Here is a 21,019-nt window from a genome sequence, read left to right on the forward strand (position 1 = left end):
ATCTTGAAGGGAAGTCTGGATGCCCTCAGATGGTGTCTGTAAATGAAGTGGCAGTTTGAAAACTAGGATTTTTCTAAAATGGTGGATAATATGCAGTGTTGAAAAATAGAAAAGAAATAATTGGTTGTTTGACAACATTCTACACTGAACACTAGGGTGCATGTTTTTGTTTTTTTAAATCATGATTCTTATTGGTTATCAGAAAGTGATTGAAAAGAACATTAGAAGGATAAGCTGGTATATTGAGAAGTCAAGCACATTTGCTGTTTTCATTAGCAACATTAAGTGATGAACTTTTGACCTGTGTGCTCAGTTAAGTGTTCCATGAACTATTTCTATGGTAACAGGCAGAAGGCAGAGTGGGGGCAGAGTTGAAATTTATGTCATTTGGAAAGGGTTGAAATCTGTAACCAATAGAAATGTGTGTTTGCTTTTGAATTAACCAGGGAACCATGTGATTTGATGTGAAGGTGTATATGTGTTCAAAATGAGAGAGAAACTGTGGCATTATTTGGTTATCTTGAGAGGTGTTTAAAACAGAGATTCTGTATAAAAAAATCTGCTGTGTGACTGATATACTTCTTATTCGACAAAACAATTTAATAGGTGAGTTATTAATTTGTGAGGGAATGTATGTGGTGCATTTTAATTTTAATCATACTTATGAGTTTGCCGGCTAAAGTGAAATTAATACTTTTTTTCTCTAGAATTTTATTGTGAGTGTGTGTGCATTTAAAAAGCATTCTGAGATAAGCATTTGTGTATTTTATGTGCTTGCAGACAGATAACTATGCTGTTCTCATGTTTTGGTAGAATTAGAAACCAGTTATTTTGTATTTATTTGCAAAAATGACTTAAGTTTCTACATTAAAATGCAGTACTGATTGTAGACTTAGAAATGTGTTTTGTTAAAATGCAATGGATAGAGTTGGTTGTCTAGAGTGTCACAGTGAGTCTTGTGTGCATTTCGGAATTATACTGATGGAAGCACCCTATACTAATAAGTAGTAGACAATTCTGTGCAATGTGTGGAGTTACCTAAAGTCTTGTTGAATGTTAAATGTGTTTTTGTAAAAAGCAAGGTATAGAGTTGCTTGAGTAGAACCACACAGTGAGTCTGTGCATTTAGGAATCACTTTGAGAGAAGCATTTTGGTAGTTTATGTGTTTCCTGGCATATAATTGGTTAAAAACGTATTGTGTTGCCACATGTTGGTAGAATTAGAAAATAGTCATTGGTTATGTGTTTCGAAAATGAGTTTAGTATTAAAAGTAAAATGCAGTTCTGAAATATATGGAATGCATGCTTGATGTTTTTGCAGAAAAAAAGGTACATGTAGTCTTGCAGTGACACTACCCAAGTATCATTTCCTACAGTACCCAAACACCACTGCATTACTGTAAACTCTTAATCTACCTCCAGCATGATCACCTACACTACCTATTCACCACTTTACTATCCTAAACTTTAAATCTACCCCAGCACAACCTGCTATTCTACCCAAACACCACTTAATTTCCTAGAACATTACCCTACCAAAACCCTCTACACTACACAAACACCACTGCACTATCTTAAACCCTAAAACGCTATCCCTAGCATGATCCCCTATGGTACATAAACACCACTGCACTATGCTAGAACACTACCCCAGTATGACTCCCTATACTACCTAAACAGAATTTCACTATTCTAAAGCTTGAAACTATCACAGCAGGACCCCATACACTACCCAAACACCACTATATTATCCTACAACTGTATTTCTACAGTTGTTTGTTATTTGTCTCGAATCACACAGTGGGTCTGTGCATTTAGGATTCACTCTAAAAGAAGCATTTTGGTAATTCATGTGTTTACCGACATGTAATTGGTTAAAAACGTAATGTGTTCTTACATTTTGAATTAGAAAATAGTCATTGGTTATGTGTTTCCAAAATGAGTTTATTATTAGTAATAAAATGCAGTTCTGAAGTATATGGAATGCATGCTTGATGTTTTTGCAGACAAATAAGTACATGTAGTCTTGCAGTGACACTTCCACCAGTGTGATTTCCTACATTACCTAAACACCACCACTGCACTACTGTGAACCATTAATCTACCTCCAGCGTGACCACCTACACTACCTATTTACTAATTTAATACCATAAACCTTAAATCTACCCCAACACAACCTGCTACTCTACAACTTTATTTCCTAGAACAGTACCCTGCCACGACCCCCTACAATACACATACACCATTGCACTACCTTAAACCTTAAAACCCTATCCCTAGCATGATCACCTATGGTACATAAACACCACTGCACTATGCTAGAGCACTACCCCAGTATGACTCCCTATAATATCTAAAACTCATTTCACTACTCTAAAGCTTAAATCTATCACAGCAGGACCCCTTACTCTACCAAACACCAGTATAGTATCCTACTACTGCATTTATAAGAAATATGGGGCCAGATGTAGGTAATACTATTTTACCGATTCATAAATACCAAATTTTACCGATTCGGTATTTATGAATCTGTAAAATAGAAGGGGGAGATGTAGGTGAAATCAGTAATTGAATTACCGATTCTGTAACAATCGGTATTTACTGAATCGGTAAATACCGATTCGGTAATGCCCATTGATTCCTATGGGCATTGAAGCCCATAGGAATCAATGGGCATTGCCGAATCGGTATTTACCGATTCTGTAAATACCGAATGTTGCAAGGGTGCAGGGGGTGTCACTTTGACACCCTCTAGCACCCTGAATTCAGGCACGTGTGACATGTGGCACTGTCTGTCACATGGCACAGGTGTGCATGCACACATGTGCATGCACACCTGTATTCGGAATTTTACCACCCAATTGGATTGGGTGGTACAATACCGATTCAGTATTTTACCGATTCGGTAAATTTACAGATTCAGTAAATTTACCGAATCTGTAAAATAGGGCCCCTACATCACAAATGACCATTTATCGGTTGGTAACGGCCGAAATCGGCCATTACCGGTCGGTAAATGGCCACCTATATCTGGCCCATGGTTATTTGTCTAGAATCACACAGTGAGTTTGTGCATTTAGGAATCACGCTGAGAGAAGCATTTTGCGTATTCGTGTGTTTCCCGACATGTAATTGGTTAAAAACGTATTGTGTTCTCACATTTTGGTAGAATTAGAAATAGTCATTGGTTATGTGTTTCCAAAATGAGTTTATTAATAATAGTACAATGCAGTTCTGAAATATATGGAATGCATGCTTGATGTTTTTGCAGACAAATAAGTACATGTAGTCTTGCAGTGACACTTCCACCAGTATGATTTCCTACATTACCCAAACACCGCTGCACTACTGTAAACCCTTAATCTAGCTCCAGAGTGACCACCTACACTACCTATTCACCATTTTACTATCCTAAACCTTAAAGCTACCCCAGCACAACCTGCTACTCTACCCAAACACCACTTTATTTCCTAAAACAGTACCCTAACACGACCCCCTACATTACACACACACCACAGCACTATCTTAAACCTTAAAATGCTATCCCTAGCATGATCACCTACTGTACATAAACACCACTGCACTATGCTAGAACACTACCCCAGTATGACTCCCTATAGTACCTAAACACCATTTCACTACTCTAAAGCTTAAACCTATCACAGCAGGACCCCATACGCTACCCAAACACCACTATAGTATCCTGCAACTGCATTTATAAGAAATATTGGTATTTGTCTAGAATCACACAGTGAGTCTGTGCATTTAGGAATCACTCTGAGAGAAGAATTTTGGGAATTCATGTGTTTCCCGACATGTAATTGGTTAAAAACGTATTGTGTTCTCAAATTTTAGTAGAATTAGAAAATAGTCATTGGTTATGTGTTTCCAAAATTTGTTCAATATTAATAGTAAAATGCAGTTCTGAAATATATGGAATGCATGCTTGATGTTTTTGCAGACAAATAAGTACAAGTAGTCTTGTTGTGACACTTCCACCAGTATGATTTCCTACATTACCCAAACACCATTACACTACTCTAAACTCTTAATCTGCCTCCATCGTGACCACCTACACTAACTATTCACCACTTTACTACCCTAAACCTTAAATCAACCCCATCACAACCTGCTACTCTACCCAAACATCACTTTATTTCCTAGAACAGTACCCTACCAGTACCCCTACAATACACAAACCCCACTGCACTACCTTAAACCTTAACACACTATCCCTAGCATGATCACCTACTGTACATAAACACCACTGCACTATGCTAGAGCACTACCCCAGTATGACTCCCTATAGTACCTAAACACCATTTCACTACTCTAAAGCTTAAATATAACACAGCAGGACCCCATACACTACCCAAACACCACTATAGTATGCTACAACTGCATTTATAAGAAATAGTGTTATTTGTCTAGAATCTTACAGTGAGTCTGTGCATTTAGGAATCACTCTGAGAGAAGAATTTTGGTAATTCATGTGTTTCCCTTCATGTAATTGGTTAAAAACGTATTGTGTTCTCACATTTTGGTAGAATTAGGAAATAGTCATTGGTTATATGTTTCCAAAATGAGTTTAATAGTAATAGTAAAATGCAGTTCTGAAATACATGGAATGCATGCTTGATGTTTTTGCAGACAAATAAGTACGTGCAGTCTTGTAGTGACACTTCCACCAGTATGATTTCCTACATTACCCAAACACCACTGCACTATTGTAAACCCTTAATCTCCCTCCAGGTTGACCACCTACACTACCTATTCACCACTTTCCTACCCTAAACATGAAAACTACCCCAGCAGAACCTCCTACATTACCCAAACACCACTGTACTTTCCTAGAGCATTGCTCCAGCACAACCCTCTATACTAGACAAATACCACTGTACTACCTTCAAAGACTAATTCAGCACAATCTCCTAGAGTACATAAAAACAACTGCACAACCCTAAACCCTAAATCTACCCCCAGCATGACCCTCTGCGCTACCTATTCACTACTGCACTAAACTAAATAGTAAAACACTACCCCATCACAATCCCCTACACTTCCTAAACGGTAAAGCTACCACAGCATGACAGTCTATACTACTCAAACACTACTGAAGTACCTTAGAACACTATCCCAGTATGTCCTCCTATACTACCCAAACACCAGTGCACTACCCTAAACCTTAAACCTACCGAGCACCATCCCTTACACTACCCACACACCACTGTACTTTCCTATAACAGTACCTCAGCACCACCCACTGCACCACTGCTCTACCTTAAACTCTAAACACTATCCGTATCATTACCCTGTACATGACATAAACACTACTACACTACCCTAGAACACTAACCCAGTACAACGTCCTACACTATCTAAACACCACTGTACTACCCTACTACTCCATTTATAAGAAATATTGTTATTTGTCTACAATCACACTGTGATTCAGTGTCTGTTTGGGAAAATTGAGAGAATGATTTTATTTGCAGATATATTAATACATGTACTCTTGCAGTGATACTATCCCTAGCATCATTCCTTACACTACAGAAAGACCAGTGCACCTTATACCCTTAATCTACCTCCAGCATGAAAACCTACAGTACCCATTCACCACTACACTACCCTAAACTCTAAAACACTATACCAGCATGACTCACTGCACTACCCAAACACGATTGCACTACCCTAAACCGTAAATCTGCCCCAGCACGACCTCCTACAATACCCAAACACCACTGTACTTTCCTAGAACACTACCCCAGCACGACAACCTAAATTACACAAACACAACTCCACTATGTTAAAACCTAAAACACTATCCCTACCATGATCCTGTACACTACATAAACACCATTTCACTACCTTAGAACACTACCCCAGCACAACCTCCTACACTACCCTTTGACCACTGCACTACCCTAAACTCTAAAACACTACACCAGCACGAGCCACTACAGTACCCAAACACCATTGCACTACCCTAAACCTTAAATCTACACCAGCATGACCCCCTATACAATCCAAACACTACTGCGCTACCCTAAAACACTACCACAGCACGGCCCTGTACACTACACAAAGACCAGTGCACTACTCCAAACTCTAAATGTTCCCCTTGAACGACCCACTTCACTACATAAACACCACTATACTACCCTAAACACTAAAACATTACCCAGCATGACACTTTACACTACTCAAACACCATTGCACTACCCTAAACTTTAAATCTACCTCCTACACTACCCAAATACGACTGTAGTACCCTAAAACACTACTCCAGCACGAACCCATGCACTACAAAACACCACTACAGTACCTTAAACCCTAAAACACTATCCCTATTATGTCCCTATACACTACATAAACACCACTGCACTACCCTAGAACATTAGCCCAGCCTGACCTACTACCCCACTCAAACACCATTGCACTACCCCAGCATGACCCCCTATACTATACAAACACCACTGCACTACCTTAAACCCTAAAACACTATCCCTAGCATGACCCCATACACTAAATAAACACCACTGCACTATCCTAGAAGAATATCCAGGCATGACCCCTTCTACTATCCAAACACCATTGCTGTACCCTAAACCTTAAATCTATCCCAGCACAACCTCTTACACTACACAAACACCAGTGTAGTATCCTAAACTCTAAAAAAAACTACTTTAGCACAATCCCCTACACTATTGAAACACTATTACACTACCCTAAACCTTAAATCTATGCCAGCACAACCTCCTACACTACTGAAATACCACTGCACTACCCTAGAACAGTACCTCAGCACGACTCCCTACACTAGACAAACAACACTGCACTACTCTAAATTCTAAATCTGTACTGTTGCAAAACCATAGTGACTGTGTATGTACCATGTAGTAATGTATTTACTAAAGTAAAAGTGAACCAAGTATGAATTCACTCAGTGTGTTTCCTTATAGTATTGCGATCATTTAGTAAATATGCATGTACTCATACAGTGCATCAGGTTTTAGTGTTATGGAGTGCTTCAAACTACTATGCACTATGTATGTAGTGCTCTTACAACCTTCACAGTCTTGCTTCAGGGCTACATTTTTTTTAGTCAGATTTTATATGAAAAGTGTATAGTAATAAAAACGTATAATTTTTTTGTGTTGTTATAAGTACTTATTTATGTTTCTGTTTTACAGATACTGTTTATCATCCTTAAAATAAAGTTATCATGCCGGAGAAACAAAGAAGAAGAAAAGGTCAGAAAAAGGATACTTACTTGAAAGAACTCAACCACAAGTATTGGAAGACTGCAAATGTGCAAAGCAGTAAAAAAGGCTCCAAGAATGAAAAAAACTGCAAACAATAGGAAATGATAAAAAGGCAATGAAAAAACAAAGGCTACAGCTTATAGTAAAAGAAGAGAAAATCAATATAAGGAATTGTTCTAAAATTTTTTTACAATAGAGTAGTCCATAATTTACTAAAACATACAAAGAAATATAGAACGAGAACACAATTTTATAAAAAGAAGAAGCATATAGAATCCATTGTTGAAAAGGCTTTTGAAATAAAGAGGAAACTCTTCATTTTAGTATTAAACAGAATTCGATCACTAGATAAACCAATCCATTTAATGAAGGCCAAAAGTAAGAGGAAAAGAGTAATTTACCAAAGTCATTTTTTTTTTAGGGGAATGGAAACACTCTTCAAGTTCTGAGCATTTTTTTAATGAAGAGAGTTATTTACAGAGCAATAATTTGTTGGATACAGTTGACTCAAGTGGTAGAGTTTATGATGTTAAAAATGGTTGTCCACTTGAGAAAGAGCAAATGGTTCCTAGAAATGCGGAAGAAGTGATAGCTGATGAAGTTCTAGGCAGACGTCCTAAAGCCCCAGTGCACATTTGGAATTGTAGTAGTATTTGTAGTGTACGACAAGAATATATTGATAAAATACGCAAAATCTTAGATGCATATTGTAAAAATAGTGTTAAACAAAAGATGAAGCTGTTGCAAGGACCAGACCCTTGCAGTTTGAGGAAATATAGGGGCATATTACCAAGCAATAGCGATAATTATCGCTATTGCTTGGTTAGCGGGAAAAAAATATTGCAGAGCACCGAGGATTTTTACCGCTGGGATACCTTGATATTATCAAGATTTATCTCAAAAGCGGTAAAAATCCTGCGAAATGCATGAATATCGCTGAAAAATCTGCGATATTCATGCATTATCGTGACAATGCTCCTAGCCATGTTATCCACCTTTCGTTGGATAACATGGCTAAGAACTGCTTTTAGCAGGCGTTAGCTTTTGGAGATATTCGCGCTTAGCGCGAATATTTCCAAAAGTTGTTAATAGGAGTTAGAGATGTTAGCGACTGTTTTCAGTGGCTAACATCTTGGCACACCCACTTTGCATGTCATTAGCGATAATTATCGCTGACATGCAAAGTGGGCCGCTAAATGCCCGCTATCGCCTACAAGCTGTCGCTAACTGGTGTTAGCGACAGCTTGGTAATAGGGCGATAAAATTATCGCCGCATTAGCGGGAAAAAGTCCCCCTAATGCGGCGATAATGCCCTTGGTAATATGCCCCATGCTGTTTTGCATGGTCATTCTTTGGCTTGTCTTTCTAGGAAAGTATGTCAAAGTGTTTTTCACCATTTCAGGATGTTGGTAGTACATCATGCTCAAATGCAGAAGTTAGTGAGAAGATTGTATTATGCAAAAAGTCCAGCACTAAAGTTAAATGAGTTGAACAGTGCTCATTTGCGTGGGTCAATATCAGATGTGAAGAAGGTTTGTGATGATATCAGGTTTTGTTACTTTGGTCCTTAACGAGAGAGTGCAGAAACTGAGACATTAATAGAAGAAAATATTGAAGAGAATGTTGAACATAGCTGTACAAAAAAGTTTGAAAATGAAATTACAAAGTTTAAGGTAATTTCAGGTGAAAGGCCAAATTATTCTTGTATTTGTTGTCGCCGAACTCACTACAAAAATCAGACTAGGAGTCTTGATCTGTATTTAACAATTGAAAAAGAAAAGTATGATACGTGGAAAGAATTTGCAAGTTATTTGTTCTTAGAGAATTGTTTTGATTTGGGTTCTGATCAACGTATTAGTAAATATTGCTATAACAAATTAGATGAGAATAAAATGCCCGCTAGAGCTGTTCATATTAATCTAGAGTGGGTTGCTATTCCTCCCGAATTGATAGATTTAAACACCTATGAGTCTATTCTTATTCAATGTGTGCACCCATTTCAGGTTATTGCTTGTATGGAGCCTAAAACAGGTAAATTGCCTCCTTCAGATTGTTAGATTTAAAGAAAAATATTGAAACTGTTGGTGTAGATAGTGTAGTAAATGAACCACTAGTTATTCTTGTTAATGGTGTGCCGACTAAGAATAAGACAATCTGGCAGGAGTTAGTGGATGTTAGGAAAGTGCAAAAGGCAACATTGTATTTGATAAAGAACAATACATACTATAAGGATGTTTATATGGGAGAAAAAGAAACAGTTTTAGCAGAAGATACTGAAACATCAAGTGGACAAAGATGTGAAGATGTGAAGAAATCTATGAACATTACAGTATGCATCCACTTCATTCAAAAGAAGTGATGGGGAACACTATTGATTTGTTCCAAATAAAAAAAGCAAAAGGAACTCCCATGAGTGTATAGGAAGAGAGCTTTGAAGCTTGTTGTTTTTCACAGTTGTTCCCAACTAGAAAAGGAGGACGATATGATGAACGTCCTGTGCAGATTCATCTATCTGAATATCGGACAACAAGATTATATGCAGAAGATCCAAGATTTTGACAATGTATCCCATATATATTTCATCTTTTGTTTGAAAGTGACTTGTCTGGACTTTCATATGCAGTCAACCATATTCTAAAAACTGGAATACATCTGCAAAATGTATCTGTAAAAGATTTTATGGATAAAGTGCACCAAAGTAAAGTATTTTATTGAGATGATTATGTAAAATCTTACAACATAGCACGTATAAAACAAACTTTTAAAATATAGGTTACAAGATAAAATCGCATAAAATTATCATTGCAGGACCTTTACAGACAATTAAGTTTTACAGTAGTTGCGTCTTCGAGTTTCCTTTTAACCAGCAACAGGTACTTTACGAAGGATGCGTTCAGAACAATGTCGTTTGAGTCCATACACTTAATCACTGCCTGCCTGCATGTCCGTATGCCGCGTGTTTTTAGAGGAATCTTGATCATTGATTTTCTCTCTTGCAGGAGTGCAGGGCAGATACACAGAAGATGTTGAATGTCTTCTTCGCCCATGTTACATAGTCTACATCTCGTTAGAGATTCTTGAAATTCCCATGGCGGAAGATGACATAGACCTGGCAGGGATCCAAATCTCGCTTTAATGAGCACCTGCTTAAAGTGCACCAGAAAGATGATCATCTAGAGTCACGACTCATTAATTTGATGGCATGTCAGCATGGCACTAATGAATATGCCGCTGGCCGCGCGACACGAAGGGGAGATAACGCGAGACAGCGTCCTAGTGACGCATGCCGCGCGAGTACAACGTTAGCGCACCGCCCCCCCTGGTCAATGGCCAATGCAAAGCGAGCGGAAGAGCAAAGGGCGGAGCCACGGGCCTTTATCTGGAGCAGCCGGAGTTGGCTCGATCTTTCTCGCTGCGTTTCTGAATGCTCTGCGCTGTTCGTGCGTCGCTGGACTCGTCGTTCGCAAGGTATGGGTTACTACAGGCCTCCTCCCGGCCCCGTCCCTGGGTATGACCAGGTCGATAGGGCCCAGTGGCTCGTCCATCTGGGGGGTTGGTAGTAGCTGGGCGGTCGTTGGTGCGGAGGTTATGACAACGGGTTGCAAATGGTATCACTAGGCGGGCAGTGCAAGATGGTGGTGGAGTGGGGCAGTTGAGGAGCAGTCGGGGATAGCGGCGGTGCGGCGGGCTTTGGAAGGGATACAGAGCCTTTGGGTATGCTGTTGGTGGCCGTCTTAGGCTCAGGGACTTTAGGGGGGCTTTGAACGTGTTTCAGCGCGGGTGGGCCTACGGTCGCATGTGGCTATGGCGGCTTCCCAGTGTGGGGCCGGCGTTACCAGGTATAGTTCCTATCAGCGGGAAACGCGAGGATCATCAGTAAAGGTTGAGGACCGCCGGGATAATCCCCCGCAGTCGGCAAGTCGGCGCCATGACGAGTGCGCCGCGTGGCCAGCAATGGCGGCTGAAATCTCACCCCTCCGCGTCTTTTCCCGTAGCCGACTAAGTTTTCGGAAGAAAGTGCAGAAGTACTGTATCTATGCATGATCACTTTATCAATGTTCTCGGCAAAGTTATAAGGTTCGTGGTGTGGCTTCAAGGAAATTCACGCAGTAGTGGCCAGGTGATAACACCATATTGTTCTTTCAGACGCCACGTGGATCACGGCAAGGGAGTAGCTCCCCGGGCAAGGCAGACGGGAAGGACCAGACGTTCAGGTAAAGTGGGTTGCGTACGTCAATCACGAGCGGGTTCGGGCAAACCATGGATTTAAAATTTTTCTACAGGTGCAGGCAAGGTTTCGGTGCAGTCGGATAATGCAATTTATTTTACAGGTACAGAAGCGCGGGCATCGACGGGTCACGGCCATCATAAAAGAGCGCCAGGTAATATAGGTGTTACATACGTCATTGTACGGGGCAGGGGTGAGATGGAGTTTTTCTTTGCAGGTTGGCGAGCGGGAAGTTTGTGCAGGTGGAGTAACAAGTATTGTTTTGCAGGTCGTGTTTCGGCGCGTTCGGATCTTGGAAGGTTGCGACAGCGGACGTTTGTTAAAGGACAGCAGGTAAATACTCGCGTGAATACATGGCGCAATAGTAGAGTCTTGGCGGGAGATTCCTGTTTGGTCTGAGTAAGTTATGGGCACGATGGGTCTGGCGGTTTACGTTCCGCATCTGCTGGGATCCGGTATGGACGCAAAGGGTGGCGCGCGTTTCGGTGGGTGCATTGAACTGAGTTGGTCTAATGTAGAGCATTGACATTTACTTTCTCAATCGTAGGGATTCCAAGTGTTAGGAGCATTCGCAATGAGCTCCCGTGGCGACGCGTTGCCGCAAGATGGGCTGTGGGCGGAATTCCTGGCGGTCGCACAGTCGAAGGGGCCAGCCTGGGCTCTAAGCTTTATCGAAGCACGACGACTGGAGGAGGCGAACAGACCGGCGGCATGCGAGGACGCACAGGGTACTTCAGGAGAGGGTACGCGTCGGTCCACCCGCAAGACGAAGGGCTCACGGAAGGAATTCCCACCGACACCACCACGCAGGTGGCTGATTCCTTCGCCCAAACAACAAAACCCTCCACTTGCTCCTTCAAGCTCAACGTTGCTGCACCAAGGGATTTTGACACTGCTCGGAAATTGTCCAGCTGGGACGCATATCTCCTCCTGGTGGACTGCGCCAGGGAACGTTGGCCCATCCTTTTCAAACGCTCCCCCACCGAAGGAGTCGCCAAAGAGCTGCCGGGAACGGTGTCATCTCCTCCCCTGCCTGCGGCCATGCCTCCCAGAACCAGTTGAATTTTGTTCATGATACATGAAACGTTTTTAATTTAAAGTTTTATATTTTGTTTCATATTTTAATAAATACGGCCGGGAGGGGGGGTTGTGAGGCCCCGCTGCCTTCCAAAAGTTCAAACTGTGTCTGTCTCCTACCATTGGGATTGGTGGTGGAAGGGGTGGCGGGCATCCCGGACCATACAGAAAGTACAGATATTTTGAAAACGAATATGTTGGACACATATTACCCAAACAGAAGTCATCATCTTGAGAACATGTGTCTCTATGAAGTGCTGCAAATCTACACTTTTAAACTGAATACTACAGAGAACATCAATGATGGAAAATATAGAGTCATTGGTTCCAAAGGATGTTTGGTGAAACAAACAAAAGGACATTTGATTAATCACAAGAAGCTGAGTTGTGACACTGCTGATTAAAAGGAATTTTACTATTTAGCCCTTTTACAACTATTCAAACCATGGCATTCAGAACTGGACTTACTTGGAGATTTCCAGAGCTATGAAGATTCCTTTAATGCTTGAAATATAGCATACATTGCAGTGCTTTTGCAAAAGGTATGAAAATGTTGAACGATGAAATTGATCAAGAAGCTACAATTGCAGCTGAGATTGCTAGAGACAGTACTCAAGACAGTCTAAGTTCTCCGGGCTGAGTCAAGATCTACTAGGACAACCAATTGTTAATAATGAAGCAGCAATCGCCATGAATGAGGTGGAAACAGCAATGCATCAAGCTCAAGAAGATGTAACAAACTTACTAAAGTTGGAAGAACAACTACATGTTGAGCCAAAACAAATATATGAGCAAGTGAGACAACAGATTGACCATGGATTACTTCATGAAAAGAAAGAGTTCTCATGCACGTAATTTCAACCTATCAGAATGCAAGTAAGTGGAAAAGCTGGAACAGGAAAAAGTTTTTTAATTTACCTAATTGCAAGTTATCTACAGAAAACAACTGAGTCTCATTTGTCTTGTGTTGTCACTGCTCCAACTGGGTTGGCAGCACACAACATTAAAGGAATTACATTACATTGTTTACTAATGCTACCAGTAGAGCATGAAAACAAATTGGAATACCACAAGCTATCTGGAGAAGCTTGTTGGGAAGTTTCAAGAGTCTTAAAGAAAATTAAACTTCTCATTATTGATGAGGTGAGCATGGTATCAAACTTAATGCTTGCCTTTGTGCATTTAAGAATGCAGCAAATTGTTAAAACAGAATATGACGTGTTATTTGGAGGAAAACACATCATAGTTTTTGGAGATCTACTGCTTCTGAATCCTGTAAAAGGACAACCAGTATTTAAAATACTTGCGCATGAACACACCAGAAAGTCTCTAGGCAGTGTTGGAAACGTGAACATTTGGTCAAATTTTGAATACAAAGAACTCATTACAACGATGCGACTGGTAAATGATGTTGATTATGGAACTATTCTCCAAGATATAAGAATTGGAATACTGACTTATCATGGCAAACAAGCTGTGCAGAGTCGATTACTTTCAAATTTGTTTCCAAATAAAGATTTAGGGGCCCATTATGATCGTGGACGGACTTGAGTCCGTCCGCGATCATAGAGGAGGAGGGAACCTCCACATGGCCTGAGGAGTTCCCTCCTGTCCAATTAGGATGTGACCGCCACCCTGGCGGTCACATCCTCTATTTTTACCATATTATAAATAGTAAAAATGCATACATTGCATTTTTATGCAGAAAGCGGTAGGCACCGTGCGGTGCCTGCCGATTTCTGCATACAAATGCAGGGGGGTACCATAGGTACCCCCCATGTGCACCCCTCATACCACCTTCACCCAGGGGGCCCGCAACGGGCCCCCGCAGTGAAGTTCCACATGTTTTTCCACAGTGGAAACCTGCTGCGGAAAGGCACTTTTTAAAGCCCATCCTAATATCGCTGGCGGTGTCTGAGAGACACCGCCACCATATTAGAGCTTTTCCGCCGCGGTTGTAAGCCAACCACGACGGAAAAGCTGCAGACGGAAACCAGGACCCACCAGCCATCCTAATCAGACCCCCCCCCCCGGTATATTACGGCATGGATTAGCAAATTTAGCGGCACACAAATGGAAATTTAGCGGCAAAAATATGGAAATTTAGCGGCAATTTAGCAGCATTTCATTTGGTGGTTTTTACTACAACAAACACAGATATCTGTGTGTGTTGGTCCCTGGTGTGTCTGTGGTCTGTTAGACTCTGGTGTGTTTGTGGTCTGTGTGTGTTGTTCCCTGGTGTGTTTTATGGTCTGTGTGTGTTGTTCCCAGGGTGTTGGTCTGTAGTGCGTTGAGTCCTGTGCCGCCGAGCACTGATGTTTTCCTCTTGTCCTTGAACTATCTGAAGCTGCTGCTGTCTGCGGATGCTGAAGTCCCCCTAGGGACAAAATGTAAGACACACATATCACCCCTCCGCAGAGCGGCCCCACCCCCTTGAAAGGGGTCTGGATGCCTAGATTTCATGGGCACTTTTGTAAAAAACCCGCCATTTTTACAAAAAGTGCTGGAAGAAAACTGCTTTTCTTTAAAAGCTTCTCTGGTTTAGAGGCTTGGATCCTTGGTAAAGCTGATAAACTGCCTTTTTGGTTCAAAGTCATGAAGCGTAGGAGTTTTTCCTGCGCTAACCTCGTCTTGCATTGCAAAAATGACTACCATGTTGGAAGGAAAAGAAGAGTTATGACATCAAAGTGCACATCTATGCACATCTATGACCGTGGCCAAGTATCTGAACTTCAAATAGGGAAGAGAGGAATTAACGAGTAACCCCAGCACTAACACTCAATTAATGTGTACACATAAATAAAGGACTTTGAGGGGGAAATTATTCCAGCTCAATCTTGTCTTTTCCTATTGATTTTTTTCCACCTTTGACGGATTATTCGTAAAAATGTGTTTGTGAAGGTAGCCCTCGCTCACACTTGATAAACATGCATCATCATAGGGGCCACCTTCAACGACTCCTCAATGATGCATGGTGGGATCATCTGGAGCTCGAGGTGACGTATTTCTTTCAGTTTGTAAAACAAGTGTCTCTTAAAAGTTAAAAGTGTACTGGGGCAGAGATGTTTATATTAACTTTATTCAGTATTGGTTTGTCTTATACAAAGTTAAAAGCAACATAAACAGTAGGTCCGTTTATAACCAACAAGTTTCAGCCCTTTTAGTGTACATCCTCACTCTATAAACAAGAGGACTAAAATAAAAAACACTTAGAAACCCATAGTAAAAGCATGACCAGGACAGATACAAAAGTGCAAACGCGCAACATGGTTTGCACAGGATGGTGGGAGTGGGAATGTGCCATACAATGGAAGCCATACTTTCACTCCATCTTTGATCACACAATATGGTTAAGCGGAGAAAGCTGCTGGCATCATGCAGTCCTAGGTCACATCAGAGACTAAACTTAGTGACCCCTTGGAAAATGTTTGCGAGTTCCCATGATGTAAGTAAAGTGATGGTTTGTCTCCTGCAGCAGGATCCGAGAGGTGTCTTGAAAGAGGTGTGGGCAAAGCCAATGCCAGCAGCCACCGTTACGAAGCACTTCTCTAGCACTCCTGTGCCGGGTTACTAGGCACAGGCTTTTATCTTGAACCCAGCCTTCATCTCTGAACAGCCAGGTGGCTCCATTGCGTAACCACCTTAGCCCTGGAGGCAATTACCGCTCAGCTGACTGTGTTTGATCTTTATGTTAATTGTTGGCTCGCTCCCAACATGCATTGCAAACAAAAGCCCCACGGCCATTTGACAGAACCTTGACCATCAGTGGTTAATCTGAGATTCACAGGGCCCACTTTATCCACTCTCTGGTTCATTAAGCAGTCAAAACATAATTAAATGTGGGAAGAAACCTGCCTGACATTTACCCACAGCTAGCACTGCTTTTGCTTTGTGGCACAGAAATCCATTGTTATAAGAGTAATAAAACCCAGAAAACAGGGGTTTTCTCTGGTCAGACCCCCCAGGCTATAGTGGCATGGAATAACTTTTGTAAAAATACAGCGATTTCTACAAAAGTGCCGATATCGTGGGCACTTTTGTAAAAATCGCGGCATTTTTACAAAAGTGCCGATTTCGCTGCAAATCGCGAAATCACGATATCCTGGAGGGTCTGCCTAATGTGGCGGTGGGTCTTTGGTGGGTCCGCTGCGGTCTTTCCGCATCCTCCAGGCCGACGGTGGCTTCCACCGGCCCGGAGGATGCGGAAAGACCACAATCGTAATGGGCCCCATAGTTCCTGAGGAAATATACATGGAAATTGCAGAAAAGAAATCTGTAATCTGCTTAATGCCTCACTATGTGAGTGTTCTATATTCAATGAACAACTTTTGAAACTGGAAAATGAAGAAATAATAAAAATGGAAGCCATTGATAAAATACAGCGTGAAGGAATCACTATAATTTTCACCGAAAAATTGAAGACAAAATTGGATTCTTTAGAAAAATCTTATATCTAAAACTGCTGGTTTAGAAAATAATCTGTATGCATGTAGAAACTATCGGATAATTTTAAGGCGTAATTTGGATGTAGAAAAAGGTTTAGTTAATGGAGCAATGTGCAAAGTTGTGGATTTTGTTAATTATCAAAATAAAGATGGTATTGAATTCTTAAAAATAAAATGTTATCAGATTGAAGAAGTTAAACAAATTGGTCGTTGTTCAGTTAGTTTTTTGCTTGTTAAAGATTTATATGTCTGTAGAAAACACTTTCCAGTTTCTCTGGTATATGCAGTGACTATTCATAAATCTCAAGGTTTAAGTGTTGACAGTGCTTTGGTGAACATTGGAAATACTGTGTTTAAAGTGGGTATGACATATGTTGCTTTGTAGCGAGTCAGAACATTATCTCGTTTGTTTTTGATTGATTTTGATAATATAAAGCTTACTGCAGATGCCAACTGTGTCAAAGAGTATAATAGGTTAAGAAGAACATATGTTCCTAATTTAGGACAATATCCTGTATTTGAAAAGCATGTGGTTGGTTAAAAAAGAAGATATGAGAATATCTGTACTGAAGGTGTAGAGAAGGGGAAAATAAAGATAATTTTGGGATTGCAAGTAAAAAGAAAAAGGACACTGTTGAAGAGATTGTTGATTATCAGTTTGAAAATAGTTCTGGTGTCAACTGCTATGCTAATGTAGTGGTCAATGTTGTTTTTTTTCTTGAAAGTTTGCAACACCAAATTATGGAGAATCGGGAAAAAAATGTTTTTCCTTGTTGCATTCTGTTCATGAAAAATTGAGAACAGATAAAAGTAAAATACAAAGCCTATCTGATGTTCGTAATCTTTTGGATTTATGTTCTGGTTCTACACAATTTACACAGAGTATCCAAAAAGATGCTCGGTAAGTTTTAATGTATATGCTTATCGCTTTGGAAAATGAAGGTGTAGACATAGAGAGTATTTTTGGCCTTTGTTATAAACGGGATCACTATTGTGAGAATTGTATGTATACATGTAGCACAAATGGAAAGGGGCGACCATTCGGTCCCCCCGAACGTATGGTCGGGTGCCTCGATCTTCCCGGGAAACCATTTTGGGCGGGGGGCGTGTCTCGGCTGGTATGCCCGAAGCGGCGTAGCCGGGGCGCGCCTTTTTTCCCGCCCAAGAGGGGTTGTCCTAGACATCTACACCGAAGACCACGCCCAGTAGGTGTACCGGAGGAGGGTACACGCCCTCCCGCAGAAGAATAAATAGAGCGGGAATCCGAAGAAGCGTCCTCTTGTTCCTGTGCTCTGAAGTCTGCACCCACTCGTTGCTCGTGAGCCCTCGACGGAACAAGCAGCAATTTTGAGAACTTGTAATCTTGTTGTTTCTCTTTCAGTTACTTGGAGTTCGAAGAGTCCGGAACCTCGTCAATCAGATAGGAGCGGAATACTCGACATCATGGCTGGCAAGAAAGCGGCAAAGAGTTCAGAGACGGACAAGGTGTTACGCCTATTGTCGAACCGGATGGCTTGCATGGACCGAAAACTCGGACAAGTCCAATCGATCGGTAGAGATTTGACGGAGGTCAAAAAACAGCTGGCTGCACTGAGCAACCCGGGTCACCCTAAAAAGGTAATAGGCCCGGCCTTGCCGGGAGTCGTCCCTGAGGGTAGAGGGAAACGGGTCAAGAAGAGGGCAGTTTCGGGGGAGGTCCCGGTCCCAGAGGTACCCCCAGTCGCCCCCCTCATGCCGGTAGACAACCCGGTACCAAATCCTGATATGGGGCAGCCGATCCCAGTTGAAATTACTCCTGATAACGATGAGGATATGCCTCCCGAATTGGCCATCCAGTTGGCAGCATGGCTCAAGAAGAAAGCAGGGGGGTCAGTGGCCCCTGGAGATCCGGCCGAGGAGGCCAAACTACTAATCAAGCAATTGCGGCAGTCGAGAGATGTCGCAAGGGCGAATGTTCCTCTTGTTTCCCCCCAGGTAGCACTGGTAGGACCTGCAGTTGGTCACGAGAAAACGGCGGGAACAACGGCCGAACCGGGTAAGCTCGCATTGCCAATGGCGGGGGAGGGTTCATTACCCTCGAGGCGGGAGAAGGTGGCACAGCACATCCCTTTGGCCACGAAAGAGTTAATATGGGGGGACAAATATGTTAACATGTTTTCCTTATTAACTGACCATCGCGAGATGGAATATGCTAAAACCCAGAAGGATTTGTGGCACCCGAGCGTCTGGCGCGCCAAGATGGCGGAATTCAGGGTGGATGAGACAGTAACGAATTAGGTTAAGGCCTTTTCTATATTTACTGCAGTTATGGGGGAACGTAAACCCGAGGTGATGACTGAGTTGACTTGCTATCAAAATCGTATTATGGATTTTTATTCTATGTATGAGGGGGAGGAATGGAAAGGTTATGACATGAAATTCCGGAAAGCCAAAGAATATGATGCTACTTTGACATGGGATTGCCTGGACTCGGTGTCATGGCACAAACAGCTCCTGCCAGGGGCGGCAGGTACGTCCTCGCCAGGCGGGAGCGGGTCGGGGGTCGTCCGCCAAAAGCCCGCGGTGTCCTTTCGAGCGGGCGCCGGTGGGGATTACCAGCCTAAGAACGGCAGGAATGGCGGCAAACGGGGGGTCTGTTGGGGCTTCAATCAAGGCAACTGTAACAGACCGCAGGGAACATGTAGGTTCAAGCATGTATTTGCGGGCTGTGGGAACTCCTCACACCCGGAGAGTTCATGTAAATCGAAAAATAGCGGGAGGGGAGGAAAAGGAGGCTTTAAGCAGGAGTGAGGTAGAACGTTGTGACCGATTGCCTACACCTGTTGATCTCGTGGCTATGACTCCTTGGTTAAACAGATACCCTGATCATGTATCCGCTGGGGTGTTGAGGAACGGATTCTTACATGGCTTCCACATCCCGGCAGGGGATTTTCGGGGGGACTCCTTCTGTAAAAACCAGTTATTGGTGCAGCACAACCCAAGCGTGGCAGAGAAGAAAATAGCAAAAGAAGTCAGCTTAGGGTGAGTGGCAGGGCCTTTCCATCGCCCGCCGGTGGCAGAATTCATCTGTTCCCCGTTAGGGGTTGTCCCGAAGAAAGACCCGGGGGAGTTTAGACTTATTCATAACCTGTCTGCTCCAAGGGGTTCCTCGGTGAACGAGGCCATTGACCCAGACGTCTGTTCAGTACGGTACGCATCGCTCGATGAGGCTGTGGCCATGTTAAATCGCCTGGGCCCCGGGGCGCTGATGGCGAAATCAGATATCGAATCGGCGTTCCGGTTGCTCCCGGTACACCCACAGGATCAGCGCTTGCTGGGTTTTGCATTTCAAGGAAGTTATTACATGGATAAATGCATGCCTATGGGTTGCTCCATTTCTTGTGCCTATTTTGAAATGTTCAGTTGTTTTTTAGAGTGGGCATTCACCGAGGCCACAGGGCATAGGCATGTTATGCACTATCTCGATGACTTCCTGTTCTTGGGAGCAGCCGGCGATACGAGATGTGCGCAGGCGCTGCACGACTTCTGCATCCTCATGAGGGAGTTTGGAGTCCCACTGGCACCAGGTAAGACGGTTGGACCATCTACATCACTGGAGTTTCTGGGAATTGAGCTCGATTCTGTGGAGGGATGTTTCCGTTTGCCGATGGAAAAGGTGGCCAAGTTTAGGGCTTCCTTGATGCAATGCCTGGGTAAAGAGAAAGTGACCCTGCTCCAGTTACAGCAAACAGTGGGTCAGCTTAACTTTGCTTTGAGGGTAATACCTATGGCCCGCCCCTTCTCACGCTCTATTGCACAAGCTATGGTCGGTCTCAAAGAGGGGCACCACCGTACGAGACTGTCGGCAGAGGTTCGCCAGGATATGCGCATTTGATTGGCATTTCTGGCGGACTTCAACGGTCGAGTCGTGTGGAACAAGCCGCCAGTGTCTTCAGATGAACTAGGTCTGTGGACTGACCCGGCGGGGAGCGTGGGATTTGGCGCCATCTTAGGTAATCGAT

The sequence above is a fragment of the Lissotriton vulgaris genome, chromosome 2_1 (genome assembly GCF_964263255.1).
Source record: "Lissotriton vulgaris chromosome 2_1, aLisVul1.2, whole genome shotgun sequence".
Lineage (NCBI taxonomy): Eukaryota > Metazoa > Chordata > Amphibia > Caudata > Salamandridae > Lissotriton > Lissotriton vulgaris.